This window comes from Myxocyprinus asiaticus, chromosome 26 (genome assembly GCF_019703515.2).
Source record: "Myxocyprinus asiaticus isolate MX2 ecotype Aquarium Trade chromosome 26, UBuf_Myxa_2, whole genome shotgun sequence".
In the NCBI taxonomy this organism is placed as follows: Eukaryota; Metazoa; Chordata; class Actinopteri; order Cypriniformes; family Catostomidae; genus Myxocyprinus; species Myxocyprinus asiaticus.
The window spans coordinates 3,372,427-3,389,617 of record NC_059369.1 but is presented as its reverse complement, the minus strand read 5'-3'; the positions used below and the strand labels follow the sequence as shown (position 1 = coordinate 3,389,617).

Genomic DNA, 17,191 nt, shown 5'->3' with positions numbered 1-17,191 from the left:
ACAGGGCCTCTCGTGGGCATCTCTCCAGCTCTGCTGCTGATTCACTACACCTATTCTACACTACTGTCTTATGTAGCGTGCTTTCTCATTATGTCGTCACTGTGACAGCTGCATATGCTTTAAAACACAGACACCGTTTTAGGGTCTGTCACTGGTAGGTCTGTTTGTGTGCTTCATATTCGAAAAATCTGTTCTGATATACAGATTAGTCCACACTCTTACACACACACAAATACGAGGGAGGCATATACAGATTAAAGGGAATGAGAGATACAGTTTGCCATTATGGAGTCAGCGCTAATTGCTTGTATATTTCTCTTTCACTGCTAATTAAATTAAATTTGCTACTAAGTGAGAAGCGTACAGCTGTGCAGCCCTCATATGACTTAATGTCCCAGTTTTGGACATTCACATTTTCAGTGTGTGTGTGTGTCATATGTTCATGTAAAAAAGAGAGAGTTCTACATGTCTACGTGTGTGTGAGTCACATGAATATTGCATTTAAATTAAATTATTTACCAAAGTGATAAAATTATGTGTATGCAGATCAGGGAAATTATTCTTTTGTAGGTTGTAATATACAAGAGGAAATGTTTTCAGTTACCGATGCCATATACACTATATGGCCAAAAGTTTGTGGACACCATATGTGCTTGATGAACATTTGATTTCAAAACCTTAGGCATCAATTTCCCCTTTTGCTGTAATAACAGCTTCCATTCTTTTGGGAAGGCTTTCCACTATACTGTATGTAGTAATATGGCTGCAGGGATTTGCTCTCATTCAGACACAAGGCTATCAGTGAGGTCAGGAACTGATGTTGGTCGATGGGGCCTGACTTACAGTTGCTGTTCCAGTTCACCCCAAAAGTGATCAGTGGGGTTCAGATCTGGGCTTTGTGCAGGCCAGTCAGTTTCTTCCACGCCAGACACAGTAAACCTCAGTTTTTTGTTTTTGGCACAATTCGGAGTAAATTCTTGAGACTGTTATGTGTGAAAATCCCAGGAGATCAGCAGTTACAGAAATACCCAAACCAGCCCATCTCGCATCTCTAGAATTTACTCAGAATGGTGCCAAAAACAAAAAACATCCAGTGAGCGGCAGTTCTGTGGACGGAAATGTCTTGTTGATGAGAGAGGTCAACAGAGAATGGTCAGACTGGTTTGAACTGACAAAGTCTATGGTAACTCAGATAACCGCTCTGTACAATTGTGGTCAGCACAATTATCTCAGAATATTATCTCAGAATGCTATTCTGAGATGCGGGTTGGTGCTGTTTTGGCGGCACGAGGGGGAACTACACAGTATTAGGCAGGTGTTTTTTTTCTCTCCCCTTTTTCTCTCCAATTTGGAATGCCCAATTCTCAATGCGCTGTAAGACCTCGTGGTGACGTAGTGACTCGCCTCAGTCCGGGTGGCGGAGGATGAATCTCAGTTGCATCTGCGTCTGACACGTCAATCCGCGCATCTAATCACATGGCCCGTTGAGCGCATTACCGCGGAGACAGCGCGTGTGGAGGCTTCACGCTATGTTTCATGAAAGAAATGCGACAATTAAACCACATCTGTTTAAAACATCTGAAACTCTACGCTGTGCACAAATAAACAGCTTTTAATCTGTGAGTAAAACCATATGCCTGTTGTATTCTATTCATTCATTAACGTTAGAGACTGTGGATATTTCTGATATTTGCAACCCTCTTTGCAGTGTACTAATTATCCGGTTCACTGACTGAATGTTTTACTAAGAGCGTGATGCATTTGACAGCAGAGTTTGTTAGAACACTTATGTTATGATGAACAAAATATTTAAACTAGTTGCATAAAGTACTTTATAAGGGCAAAATACTCAGAATTGGCAACTTTAAAATGCTTCTTCTGCCTACTTATGTATATAAGTCGTGACCTATATTCTGGAAAATAGGGTACTTACTGTACCGTCTTTCCTGAGGGTATGAACTACAGTGACGTAATCGAATGAAATAAATGAAAAAATATAAACTGTTGATTTTAAGTTGTCGATTATAAGTATAGAAAACTATATTTTTAATTAGATTGCAAAATATTTAGATATATGTAAGTAGTTTGAGAGTGTACTGTATAGGGAGACCGACTCGATTGGGTCGTTCACAGTGCAGCGCTTGATGGGCGAGCTTTATCGGATGCTATTCTCTGATTGGTGAAGTGTTTTCCTTCAGGATCATGGGTAGTGTAGTTCTTCTGCAGGAGTTCCGCTATTAAACACGATTTCTAACAAATGAAGTTGAAATAACATGGACTGATGGCTTCAACAGAAGCATATGCCATCTGTTAACAACCTCGAAGCTCATGGTAGGTCTGTATTAAAACGTTTATAAGTTATCATTAAAAATGTATTAACTTATAGAAACAATTAATAGGACTGTTGCGTTTATAAAGCAACTTTTTCTCTATGACTGTACGAGACTTCATCTCAGGTTAGTGTACAGTATGTTTTTCAAAAATACTATTAATGTCTTTGTTTAAAAGTAAAAAAGAAAAAGAAAAACACTGAGTTCACCTTAAAATTATATTTTCAGTGTTTTTTACACCATATCTTATATGTTGTTTCCAATAAACTTTACTGGTTGCCTGTTGATCCTGGACCCTCCCTCAAAAGGGTATAACAATCCTTGTATTAAAAAAATAGATCGCGATTCTTGCATAATATAGACAGGACAATGGAATTTTTGTGAAAATGCAAAATAAAGTAAATAAATGCCGATATAAGCCTGTTTTGCCTTTTTCGCAGAACAATTCCAGACACCCATGGCGACAAATTTTGATTTTACAAAGCTCACTGTTCAGGTGCTTTGAAGGCTCTAAATGAATGCTGAAAGATGAAAAATACTTTATCCAGAAAAAAAAAAAGCATTGTGCTATGCTCATGACAGGAAAAGGTTGAAAACAGCCTAAAAACGTGTCACCATGAACATACAGTAGTTTTAATAACAACATACTGCTATCTGTACAAAAGGTATATGTTATGTTTTCTCTGTTCAGTCAAAATATGTAGAAGGTGTATTTTAAGTCTGAAATAAAGCTTTACTGTTAGTTTAGGATACAAAGGATACAGCGACCAAGCCAGAAATGGAAGGTGTAGTCATGAAAGTCTCTGGAGATTATGCAATAGTCTGATTCTGTTTGCAATTGTAGAAAAGGCCCGATTTTCCTTGTAATACTAGAGGAAAACCTGTGTAATTGCTTGTGAAGGTCCGTTTTTGGTCAAGTAAAATACTCGCTAAGAGCTGTGATCTTTAGTGAAGTGACAGATGTGATTATACACCTGAGGAAGAGAGTCCGGTCATGTCACCAATTGAACTTGAGGTGTTGAGTAGCTATATAGCGTTAGACGACAGAAAGGCAGCCTAAGATCTGAGATTGTCAAACTGATTATCATTGGCATAGCAGTGGAGAAAAAAGCCATGTGCTTTGATAACGTTGCCATGATGTGGGGTCAAATTTAAATAGACATCAACAGAATCCAGTGTTCATTGGCACTGTGGTGGTGAAATAATTGAAATGTGAATATCAAGAAGAGATCATCAAATGAGATTATGCAAACTGGTTGTGAAAAGTGGAAATTGGAAGTCTTGCTATCCCTGGTCAACTAGCATTAGCTTCACTGGAAAGATGGCTCACCATGGCTACTAGTCCAGCTAGACGAGCACCAAACTGGAAACTCATGTTGGTTTAAGATGGTCATTTCTCTCCTACCACAGCATCTAACCCACATTTTGCAATGCTCACACACTTCAGATACACTTGACCTTTTCTCACAGCTAAACACACCAGCTTCAGCTTAAGCTTTGCCTTCCCTCTGTGCCAAGCATGTTTGACTGACTGCTCTCAGTTGATATGTTGTGTTCTTTTCTATTTTGGCATGCATCCAAGCATGGGCAGCAGAAAAGAAATAGATGGAAAGGGCAGGGGAAGAGATACAGGGCTAATCCTTGCACTTTTTCTCTGTAACTTGAAGCAAATACCAGAAAAAGGATGTCTCTGCCACCCGACATGCTGGGAAATTGACATTTTGAGACATCTTACTTTGTGGTTTTGTTTCTTTTGGGCTGTGAAATGCCGGCTGTTGAGAACATTTGGAAAGCAGATTGGTTTGAGTGCTAGGCTTTTAAAGCGTCCCAAAATAGCTCTCTCTCCTCAACTTTCTCCAACTCTCCCCGTCTCTTCCGCTTCCCAACTCTCCTCACAGTAAACTTGATGGCTGCCTGATTTTGTCTTTTTGTATTCCCTAAGAAGCAGTTTCAGTGGGTGGTGGGTTGACGTGAGTGCATGTGCCTGCTGTATGGTTGCCCATGCGTGAGTAAGGATGTATGTTGTCTTCCATTACATTCTGCGCCCCTAGTGAGAAACTGACGTGTGAAGTCTGAAAGCTGTTGGGTAGACCTCAACTGTAAACACCTCTCTTCCTCTTGTCAGTAATGTTGGCTGTGTGTCTGCGAATGTTGAAAGATCTCACTGCTTGTATGCTCTCTTTGTTTGGAAAGGCTGAAGTTTTGTTGAGATGCACTTCTGTTACACATTTGCATGCCTGTGTTGGTTCTTGTGTGCTAGTTGGTGCTTCAATAGGCCTTGTCGAGCAGGTTGACCAATTCCTAGTGGCAATTTTGTTTTATGTCGCGGCAGATCCTATATACAGTATAGGCAATGTATGCAGTGTCAAGACAACAAATTTGTTGGTGGAATACATGGAATTTGTAGATTTTTAAAAAGCTAAAATGTGACCAAAATTATGAAAAACTAATGATTAAATAAAACATTTTAAATTGTTATTTTTGTATATACTGTATAATTGTGTAAGTTACAGGATTACAATGTTGTAGCTGAGAGAGAATATATTTCATACTGTGTGTAAGCAAAATGGAAATTGTAACTGAAATATACCCGAATTCATAAGAATCAAATTGAATCTGAATCAGATTGAATTGAGAGCTTGTGAATCAGATTTGAATTGAAAAGGTAAATCTGTATCAATACCCAGCCCTAATAACCATGTTTTTCCACCAGTTAAACTGGTCGAGGCTAGGGTTAGTGTCCAGTGGGGGTTTTCTGCTCATGCTGATTCACCGATGTAAGAGTCTTGCTGAGTTTTGCTGGTTAAACTAGTCAGAAAGCCTTATTGGAACACCAGCACACAAGCATCTCGTGCATCCGAAACACAACATATGCTGGTGACCAGCTATGCTGTTTTTTTGTTTTTTTTTCCAGCAGGGCTGTGACTTCAGAACTCAGCTGTATCATTACAACTGACTCTAAAAGCTAGTCTTACAACAGGCCAGATCTCTCTATTTCTATTTCTGAATAAGATCCAGCCCCGCAAGATCCCTAATAGAGCTTTTGGCCAGTTAAGGATTGTGGTAATAGTGGTGAAGTCTAAGCTCGCTGGCTGTGATTGAGGGATTAGCTTTGGATGGCAGAGGCTGAGCAGATTACCACTCTGTCAGCATCTGTTTATTACAGGATGTGCTGAACGATAAAACAAATATCACTGCATTCATTTTAAACAGCCCACAGTTATATGAATTTAGCGGTGATATAGGGATTTATGGGTAATCAAGAAGCACAGCTGTAGAAAGTGTCATGTGAGCCAATCACAAGGAATGTGTCCTGGTACACACAGCTGCATTGTGGGGGAAATTACATGGTATGGGGGGGTCTCCTGGGCTTGGACCAGTGGGGTTTTGAGACCTTGGCCTGTTCGGTTTGGGAAACTGAGCAGGCTGTTTCTCATGTTCTGTGGAGGCTAGAGTCCAAACACTATGTGTTCTCTGAGGGGACCTCAGGCTCTTTCTCTACTCAGGCTCCGACTCCTGAGGGGCTTTGTTTCTGGGGTCCAGCCCTGATAAATTTATCTGCCCATTGGTGGCACTATCTTGGGACGGCGGGGTCCCCTGGGATTGGGCTGGTGTGGTCTGGCAGGGGCCTTGGGCCCTCCATTACCCCAAAGTCCTGGGGCTCAGGACGGTCTGTTTCAGGAGTTTTCCCTGGTTAAAGGATAATTTCCAGAGGCCCCTTTGTTCCACTGGGCTCAGGCCGAGGGACCCTCGATGTGACCAGAGAAAGGGCTCTTGTAAAATGCATCTCTGAGTACTTCAGTCATGCATCTATTTCTTTGCGTTTTTTGGTCTAGACTGCTCTGCGGGAACAAGGGGAGATTGTCTAAAAACAGGGAAAAGAGAGTATGAGAGTGAAGCGGGGGCGAACAATCTGCTCATGGGCCCGGCTCCAGCTCATGGTGGGTGCGCTCAGATGGAAGAGACAGAAGATGACAGAGAGAAGAGCTCTGATGGTGGGAGTCTCCATATGGTGACTGTGGCCCGTTGGCTGGTCAGCAGGCCAGAGCGGTTCAGGATCCAGGGCTGCCCCGCTTACCTGGCGTGGGCACACAGAACAGTGGAGGACAGCTGGGGCGGGCATGAGGCAAGAGAACAGATTTGGGGGCGGGCGAGAGATGCCAGCTCTGAGCTCTGCAGGGAGCGGCGGGAGAAACCTGGCAGGCACGAAACAAGCATATGGAGGGCAGGTCAGTACTTTAACTGGCATTGCGGTGCGCACCTGCAGTGGGGCTCAGCTCAGGAGTGGCCCCACCCGTACAGTCAGCCTCTGTTACCCGTAACCCCCTAATTCTGTTCCTGGCCCACCGGCGCAGATCACAGCCAGAGGGGAGGTGTGCTATCTCAGCAGGGAGTGGCACTTTCTCTCTTGTTTACATGATTCCTCCTCCCTTTCTTCATTCTCTGCACTGTACTCACATGTCGGTGCATTAAACTCATCTAAATGTGGATAACTGGTACTTCACTGTTGATGCAACTGAACTGTTGACTCGGTGTGTTAACAACAGAACAAACAGAGCTTGAGAGTATGTCATATTTCATGTCACTACCTCTCTCTCTCTCTCTCTCTCTCTGTAAGGATAATGTACAGCTCTAGAAAACAGCAAGGTTATTTTAGGTGCTGTTCTCAAATTATCGGATTCATTATTCCCCCTTGAGTACTGGACTGAAAGCTGTGCTTTAATTAAGTGATGTGCATGTGTTTGTAAAGCACAGGAGCAGAGCTGAGGGTTTAATTGTGTCCGTACCATGGTATTCTAAAGTCTGTGGGTGTGACAGAAGAAAAGTAGCACTTCCATTGTCTTCTCCAACAAACATGACAGAAAAATGAAAGAAATTACCATCAATGATTTAAACAGATGTCTAAACAAAAATGGAAATGAGCGTGCCAGTGATAAGTTGGACTGAAACACTTCGATACTAATGAGCTGTTAATTGGCTTTTGTCTTCTACTGTTTTACATTTTCTCGTTAGTATTCCTCTTAACAAACTAAAAGATTTTCATGTATTAATGGCTGTTATTATTAGATTGGATTATTACAGATTGGGCTGTGCTCAGGTCAAGATAATCCAAAACATTAATTAGGCGGTGAGAGCAGGTCATTCCGCCCACAGAGGGCAACTCTAATATCCAGATGGTAGGTAGATGATGTCAGGAGAGCCTACTACATGCATGCGTTTCACCAGGGCTGATAAAGGACAAAAGAAGCAGGTGCTGCAGACATGTTTAGCATGTTCACAGGCCTGTGATTGGCTGAACCACCTGTCAGTCCAAGTGCTGTGTGCCAGACCCAGTTTGAAATGAGCAGCGCCCTGCCTGTGCCCCTAACACGAGCAGATGTTGCAGTGGGACGTACGGCAGCTCGTCTGGGTTCCGTGCATTGGCTGACTGCTCTGTAACAGATGTAGGGAGCCAAAGGCCAGTGGCCCCGTTAAGCCCCTGTCAGTGTGGGTTTGTTCCACCTGATATAAGCCATGCTGGCTGGTGGAAACTGACACTAGGGGTGTGCAGTAAAGCCGTTATCTGTATGTTTGTCTTTATCTGTTGTAATGCCAAAATTATTTGTATTCGGACATAACCGGATGTGGGCCAAAATTAAATAAAAAGCTAATTTTAAATGTGACTTCATTCCAATTATAGTTTCCATACAACAGATATGCCTTGTATAATTCATAAAATTATTTATTATTATTATTATTATTATTATATTTTTTATATTCTTTTCTCTTACAAAATAAAGCTGATTATTGCTGAAAAAGCTAAATGTATTCTTTACCGACATATTTTTCTAAGAGATTTTTGTGCAAAAACATTCTCATTTTTTGAACCCAGTTGAGTATTATTATAATACTGATTTATTATTGTAGATTGTTGTATTATTTTGAGGACTGGATTTGTTTTATCCTGTGCAATAGTAATTTAGATCACGCTAACCGCTCTGAGCGTCCATGAGCCCCGCACGTGAGTACAGATGATCGCATCACCCTTAACTCTGAGCGCACACAAACCACATAGGTTATTAATTTAATTTAAAAACAGCTTTTTTGTTTTGTTTTGTTTTGTTTAATTATCCCATTTGACATTATCACTTCTGAAATGAACGCAATCCTGTCCTAAATCGCCAAAGTGAATTGCTTTGATGACATATAATTTGTGTCTTTGCAGTTATTGTTGTATTATAATATTGCGGCATAGGTGGAGGGGGATGGAATTGAACTTGGGTCCAAACCAAGCAACCAATCCAAGTGTGAAAGCACTCAGTGACAAATTTGAAATGCACTGGACAGGCAGAAGCTCTGCACGGGAGACGTGACTTACATTTGATTTCAATACAGTTTGCATTAGCATGTTGCTAAGCTAATGCCATGATACTCTAATGAGCAAAAAATTATACTCAACTCACACAAATATTCGGTAAAATTATTTGTTTTTCATTACACTGAACTATTTTGTAGATACTTTTTCAGTATTTTTGTAACAGAACAATTGACTCTTGTATTTATGATATGATCTTGTTAGTTTTAGCAAGCTCTTTCACCTCAGCCAAAGGTTTGTGTGCAGAAGTCAGATATTAATGGCAGAAATATGTAAAGTGTCAGTAAAATTTAGTTAATTGAGTTAATTCCTGCTTCCCTTGTGGACAGACCTCACACCACTCTCTTTAGCTCAACGCCATCTGTGCACATACGCACCAAACGTAGCATGCTGTTCCACAGCGTGAGATTTGCTCTTACGACTATTGTGTTTTTGTGCATGTACGCAGTTAGCTCTGATCGGGTTATGACAGCCGTATCGTTTACACCAACTGTATCCTTTTAGTGGTCACCTCTTGACTGTTCTCTTTTCCATTTGCAACTCTTCTCTCTCTCTTTTGACAGGTCAAGTCTCCATTTCTTTTTACTCTTTCTTACTAGATTCCACTCCATTTCATCTGAAGGTCACATCTGTGTTGAGCAATTTCCAGCTAATTTATAGCACAAAATAAGACCCTTCCTTTACTGGGTCTACTCTACTCAGCTACTTCAACAGGCCAGAGTCTATTCAGGGCAACTGTAAAACACCTTTTACCTGTTTAAGTGTATCGTCCACAAGTCCCTTTGAGTGTACATACTCCTGTTGCCTGACTGCTGTTTGACGTGAGGTTACACCTCAGGTTCCTGCACTAATTGCCTGAATAAAATGTAGAAACTTTCTCTGATCTTAAATGATGCCCATCCCCACAACTGCTAATCAGTACATCCCAGCACAACCGTTACAATCAGCTACTTTTGGCTGCATATCTCCAGAATGCTTTTCCATTTTTGCCTCATATTATGGAGTGAACTTAATCAGAAGACACGTTACATACGCATGACACTTTAGGTCACACCGCTCTGATGTCAATGCGGTTATTGTGGGTGATTTCTTGGTGGCAGGTTCTGTTGCTGATTCAGTGATTGCAGTAATCATCCATGCCTGCCTGTATTACTGTTATTCATTAACCAGTTGTGCTGAATCAACCTCACCAAACCCATCATTAACACACAGACCCCTGTGACCCTAATATACATGTTTACACCATCCCTCCAGTGGAAACAACACAGAGACAACAGGATCATCTGTGCAAACATGTCATTATTTACATTTACGCACTGGCAGACACTTTTATCCAAAGCAACTGACAGTGCACTGTGACCATGTGAGCTACAGGAACACCTGGTAGTGTAAAGTATTTAAATAATATTATGGTATTACCATCATGGTAGTGTCTGAATTACAGGTATGACTATTTACATAATGAAAAATGTTGCTCTTAATTCATAAATATATCTTCTGTTTCTGTTAATTTATGATCTAATTCTTTTGCTACTCTGAACAGCATTAAAGGTGCAGGTATTACCATAAAATACAGTATAGCATGGAAAAACACATGGCATACCATGGTTTTACAGATACTGCCATATCTGTCTTTCTTAGCTCTTTACTCTTGTCATTTTTCACTAATGTGTTGTTTCCTCTCTGGCGGTCTGCAGCCTTTGAAGAGGCTGATGCTAATTTCCTGTAAAAGGACAAGATGGAGTCGTGAGATAAGTGCAGAGCAGACGTGGCATCCCTACTGCTCTGTCACCCCACTACTTTCATGAAAGCCAATTTAGTTTACATTTCAACATGAAATCAAAATGTATCCTATGTACATTTTATACTTTCTAAACAAGTTGCTTAAGTCTTATTGTGCACAATTAATCAGTGCATATTATAAAAATTTTTTTAAAAGAATGGATGATTTCATCAAAATGTAGTACCTTTCTTAGCCTCTGAGATAACATCCTATTCTGCTGATAACACCAAGGCCATGTGGGAGGAGTAAATAATATTAACCTATAATATCATAGCCTAAAATGTTTTCAATCAATCAAACCTCATTAGAGCATAACAGTCTAAAATCCCATTCATTTTTTCCATAGGCGAATTAATTTTTAAATTAAATTAAAAACCATTAGTTTTAAGCTATGTAACTTTTAACGAATTTACTTAAAAACCATTTAAGACAGACCTACCGTGAGCTCTGAGGTTGTTAATCTAAATGATCTAAATTGTGTTTAATAGAGTAATTCCTGGTGAAGAACTACACTACCCATGATCCAGCAGAGAAAGATCCACCAATCACAGAATAGCGGCAAACAAAGCGCGGCAAAAGAGCTCTGCAGCTCCGCCAATCCCATGAAGCACTGTAAAAACACTCTCAAACTACTTATATATTTGTATATATCTGGATATTTTGCATTAAAATTTAAATATATTGCTTCTATACTTATAATCAGCAACTTTAAATCAATAGTTTTATATTTTTCAATTGTTTTTAATTCGATTACTTAATTCAAAATGCTTCATGGAATTGCAGATAATTTCCTCATAAAAGGTACACAGTCAGCCTTGTATTGTTTTGTACGATTTTCCTTTTTTTTTTTTTTTTGCTTCAAATCAAAGTTTATAATCTAATTGACTTCTGAGCAAGTTGGTTTGATTCATGGCTTAGGACTCTTTTATGAAGGGTTTTATTAAATCCCTTTAGAAGAAATTAATAGGAATAATACCTGAAAAAATATGACTGAAAAAGTGGGTGGGCACTATTATGATCAATGGATAAAATTAAAGGTGTTGTAAGCGATTTGTATTGGAAAGGTATGCAAAAAAAAATCCTAATCCCCGAAAGATATTAATGGAGTAAATGTTGTGAGATATCTCACCTGTCTCTGGGACAGCCCTAGACTCTGTAAAAAGCAAACAAAAATGTGTCCGCGGGCCGCGGTCTTTGACACTTTCTGCCTGTCAATCATTTTACACTTTCTCATAGTGTTATAGTTGAAGCGGATTATTGAGGCTTAATGCCATTTTCAGATTTATAATGTTTGTCTGTTGAGGGTGCTATTGTGCTACTGTTGTATTTGACAGCCATGGGAATACACAATGTTGCTTGGTTTTGGTCTCAACAAAGGTTTTGGTCCTTCGGATGAGATGTTAAACCGAGGTCCTGACTCTCTGTGGTCATTAAAAATCCTAGTACACTTCTCGAAAAGAGTAGAGGTGTAACCCTGGTGTCCTGGCCAAATTCCCCCCATTGGCCCTTATCAATCATGGCTTCCTAATAATCCCCATCCAATAATTGGCTCTGTCACTCCACTCTCTCCTCTCCACCAATAGCTGGTGTGTGGTGAGTGTACCGGCACACTATGGCTGCTGTCGCATCATCCAGGTGGATGCTGCACACTGGTGGTGGTTGAGGAGAACCCCCTGTTCACTGTGTAAAGTGCTTTGAGTGTAGTGTCAGAAAAGCGGTATATAAATCTAACATTCATTCATTCAACATTATCTTTGGAGGGCGGGGTTTTGGAAAGAGGGGCAGTGGCTAATTCAATGACTCAGTCTTGTGAAAATTCCAGAATGCTAAAATCACTTACAGCACTTTTAAGTCCTGCCCTATATTGTTTCCAGCCTTCTGTTTCAATCAGAAATCGTCACATTATGAAAGTTAAATGCACTTCGAATGATTTTTCTTGTCTTTAACATAAGTTTTGGGGGGAAATGAGCAGGAAATATATCAGATTTCATCTGAAACATGTTTAGTTCAAAACTATAATGCTGTCAGACTGCAGTGCCTGAGAAGCTGGCGCTAACACTCCCCTGGTAAAGTAAGATGCTTAAAAAGTATTCCATGTGAGCGTGTGCATTCGGGATCATGTGCTGCAGGGTGTGGAGGCAGAAATGTTGAAAGTGTGGTGGATTACATGCTTATAATATGAAGAGACCTCAATACATTAGGGCAGTTCGCCGGCTCAGAGACGGGGGTCAGCAGTGGGGCGGATGAGAGGGAGGAAAACACTGAGGACAGCATTTCACTGCTGGTTAAACATTGGGCGATGCCAAGAAAAACAGAGGGCGAGAGAGAGAGATGGGTGGTTTTGTTAAGCATGATAAATAACATCAGAGATGGCAGCTAAATGGAAATCAATGTGATTAGTCCATTAGAGAGAATTTCAACTCACCCATCTCTCTCTCTCTCTCGCTCTCTCTCTCTCTCTCTGTCTGTGTATCTCTCTCTCTTTCTCTCTCTGTCTATCTGTGTGTATATCTCTCTCTCTCTCTCAGTTCATTTCAATTCTCTCTCTCTACCCTCATCCTTTAAGTTCTTTGTAATGGGTAAGGATGGGCAAGGAGGAGGCGGGAACTGGCTGAGAAGTCAACATAAATTTAATGACATTTAATGACTAAGAACTGAACATAACATAAAACACATAGACTCACACACACAGCGGCCGCGTGTGTCTCTCTCTCTCTCTTGAACTGGCGCCCCCGGCTCATCTTTATCCCCCTCCCGGCTGATTAGGTGACTCAGCGCCGGCCATGCACCCTCACAGCCCGGCCACACCCTCTTACTCGTCACACTCCTCCACCACCTGATTCAGGCCGGGGCAATCTCCGGCATGACATACCCCCACCCCCCCCACCCCCCACCCCCCCCTTTCCTGGAGGGGAGGTGTTGCCCTTCCGGCCGTCCTTCTGCCGGCAGGTCTTCCCCGCCTCTCTGGAGCCCTGGGAGAGATGAAGGTAGGGAGAGAGGAGAGAGAGAGAGGGAAAAACATGCTCGCCGGTCCCCGGATACGCCGTCGCCTGGTCCTCAGCCACTCCTCCACCCTCTGGCAGACGACAGCCGCTCCTCCTCTGGCGGACAGCAGCGAGTCCTCCATCCCCTGGCAGACGGAATGGCTTCTCCCCTTCCTGCCGGATGGCAGCGGTTCCTCTGACTCCCGGATGGCAGCGGCGAGGACGACAACACATCCTTCCTGGGTTTTGGCACCAGTGTAATGGGTAAGGTGGGCAAGGAAGCGGCGGGAACCGGCTGTACAGTCAACGTAAACTTTAAGGACAAACTCAACATAAAACAACATAAAACATAAGACACACTCACACACAGCAGCCACGTGCATCTCTCTCCGAACTGGCATCTCCGCTCCCCTTTGTCTCGCTCTCCCGCTGATCAGTTGACTGAGCGCCAGCCACGCACCCTCACGGCCCGGCCACGCCCTCCTATAATAAAAAATAAACAAAATGGAAAAACAGACATAATGCTCTTTTTCAGTTAAAGGCTACATTTATGTTGTGTAAAAAGACAGTTCAACATTAGATTGTCATTGTTCTCTTATGAGCGTTGATACTGTCAAAGATACAGACCTAAGCAGTTCTAAATATTCTTTCTCCGTTTTCATAAACAATAACCCCAAGTTTATTTACTTATTTTTAAATAAGCATATGTTGCTAACAAAAACAGTCTCCGAGTATATTTTATTCCCCCTCCCACTTCTTCCACTTCAAGCACTGACTCTGCCTGTGTTTCCTTTTCTGCTTATCTGTGTGGAATTGTTCATCTTCATCCTCTAAACACTTCATTTTCAAGGGCTCTTTCTCCTTGCCTCTTCCTGATTGTGTTTTTAAGCAATAGTTCTGTAAATATTCCAGCAGTTCTAGCAAAAGTTCTGTCATTATTTATTCAACCCCATATTGTTCCAAAAATGTATGCTGTTATTTTTCTGTGGAACACAGAAGCAGAATTTTTGAAGAATCTTAATGCAGCACTTTTCCATATGATGAGTAATGATCTTAACTGTTAAGCTCTAAAAAAAAAAAGATCAACAATAAAAAAGCATGATATAAGTAGTCCACACAATTTGTGTGCCATATTCCAAGTGACTGATAATATTTCCCTCCACCAAAGCTCTAAAATCATGTTCTTGTCTCCAAGTACAACACCATTAGCCATCAATGTATTTTTATGCAAATTTTGGGATATTGCATAAAAAAAATTGCTGGATGGAAACACCTAGATGCAAATTAAATGTCCAGAACATGCAAAGAAACGTACAGTATACGTTCTATTGAGGTGGACAGATTTTTTTTTCTATAACGAAGACATGCGCATAAACTATGATGGAAACACATTTACTGCATATATTCAGATACAAATTTATGTACATGTAGGAATATAGATTTGCATCAAAAAAGTCATGTGACTTTGTCTCAGTAAGTCATGTGAATACATCATTTGCTCAGAGAATGTCATCAATATTGTCGCATAGCATCTCAATTGTTGCTCTGGTTATTCAGTAATGATTGTCTACTATTACCTCCCAGAACTACGTGACACTCTTTCACTCCCAGACATAATGCTCTGCCGCTGAACGCAAGCAAACATGAAGCTTGTCAGATCATTTTGTCTGTGCGCTCTATAAGTACTTCATTACATTTAATAAAGAGCCACAGTGACTTCAACTTCCATTTTCATCTTTATTTTGCGCAGTTTTCCCGAGAAGTGATGATTTTGTTTAAATATGACAAATGTGGAAAATGAAATTTGATAGCTGCAGCAGGGGGGAAGATTTTTAGTTAAAAACGAGCAAAATTTCTGTCTGTTTCTCACGCAAAACTATTGTATGGCTTCAGAGTACTTGGAATATCATGGACATGTTTGTATGGACAATTTTTATGATACTTTTATGATACTTTTATGGGTTTTTTGTCCTTTTTAGTGTTTTACAGACAGTCACCGTTGTTGTATAGACAAGCCTAGCATGAAGATTCATAAAAAAGTCTCCTCTTGTATTCTACAGTAAAAAATAACAGCATATGGGTTTGGAACCACATGAGGGTGCATAAATAATGACAGAATTTTAATTTTTGCGTGAACTATTATTTAAATATCAGTTAGTGTTTAGTTTTCTCATTTCCAATCATGGTATCATTTCCTTCATCATAAGGGGATTGGTTTAAACCTTAAATGCATAATCAGGGTCATACCCCCTTTACATCATACATTTTTGGGTGTTAGCCCCCACCTATTTAGTATTCCTCAATTCCAGCACTGGTGGCCACAAGTTTGGAATAATGTACAGATTTGCTCTTATGGAAAGAAATTGGTACTTTTATTCACCATAGTGGCATTCAACTGATCACAATGTATAGTCAGGACATTAATAATGTAAAAATTACTATTACAATTTGAAAAAAATGTTCAGAACTTCTTAAACTACTTCAAAGAGTTCTCATCAAAAAATCCTCCACGTGCAGCAATGACAGCTTTGCAGATCCTTGATATTCTAGCTGTCAGTTTGTCCACATTTCACCCCACACTTCCTGTAGCACTTGCCATAGATGTGGCTGTCTTGTCGGGCACTTCTCACACACCTTACAGTCTAGCTGATCCCACAAAAGCTCAATGAGGTTAAGATCCATAACACTCTTTTCCAATTATCTGTTGTCCAATGTCTGTGTTTCTTTGCCCACTCTAACCTTTTCTTTTTGTTTTTCTGTTTCAAAAGTGGCTTTTCTTCCCATAAGACCTGCACCCCTGAGTCTTCTCTTTACTGTTGTACATGAAACTGGTGTTGAGCGGGTAGAATTCAATGAAGCTGTCAGCTGAGGACATGTGAGGCGTCTATTTCTCAAACTAGAGACTGTGATGTACTTATCCTCTTGTTTAGTTGTACATCTGGCCTTCCACATCTCTTTCTGTCCTTGTTAGAGCCAGTTGTCCTTTGTCTTTGAAGACTGTAGTGTACACCTTTGTATGAAATCTTCAGTTTTTTGGCAATTTCAAGCATTGTATAGCCTTCATTCCTCAAAACAATGATTGACTGATGAGTTTCTAGAGAAAGCTGTTTCTTTTTTGCCATTTTTGACCTAATATTGACCTTAAGACATGCCAGTCTATTGCATACTGTGGCAACTCAAAAACAAACACAAAGACAATGTTAAGCTTCATTTAACGAACCAAATAGCTTTCAACTGTGTTTGATATAATGGCAAGTGATTTTCTAGTACCAAATTATCAATTTAGCATGATTACTCAAGGATAAGGTGTTGGAGTGATGGCTGCTGGAAATGGGGTCTGTCTAGATTTAATCAAAAATTACTTTTTTCATATAGTGATGGTGGCGTTTTTTTACATCAGTATATATGTATATATACAGTACTGTGCAAAAGTTTTCGGTACTTGTGAAAAATGTTGCATAGTGAGAATGTCTTCAAAAATAATGCCATAAATAGTTTTCATTTATCACTTAATGTCATAAAAAGTCCAGTAAACATAAAAAAGCTACATCAATATTTGGTGTGGCCACCTTTGCCTTTAAAACAGCATCAGTTCTCCTAGGTACACCTGGTCACAGTTTTCTTGGTTGTTGGCAGATAGGATGTTCCAAGCTTCTTGGAGAATTCGCCACAGTTCTTCTATCTATTTAGGCTGTCTCAATAGATTCTGTCTCTTTATGTAATCTCAGACTGACACAAT

At 40.5% G+C, this 17,191-nt stretch overlaps 1 protein-coding gene across 2 annotated transcripts in view; it reads left to right on the top strand.

The window, feature by feature from the left end:
• LOC127417330 (genetic suppressor element 1-like) overlaps positions 1–17,191 on the top strand; it is a 380,629-nt gene that overhangs the window by 249,832 nt on the left and 113,606 nt on the right. The window lies entirely within an intron of this gene.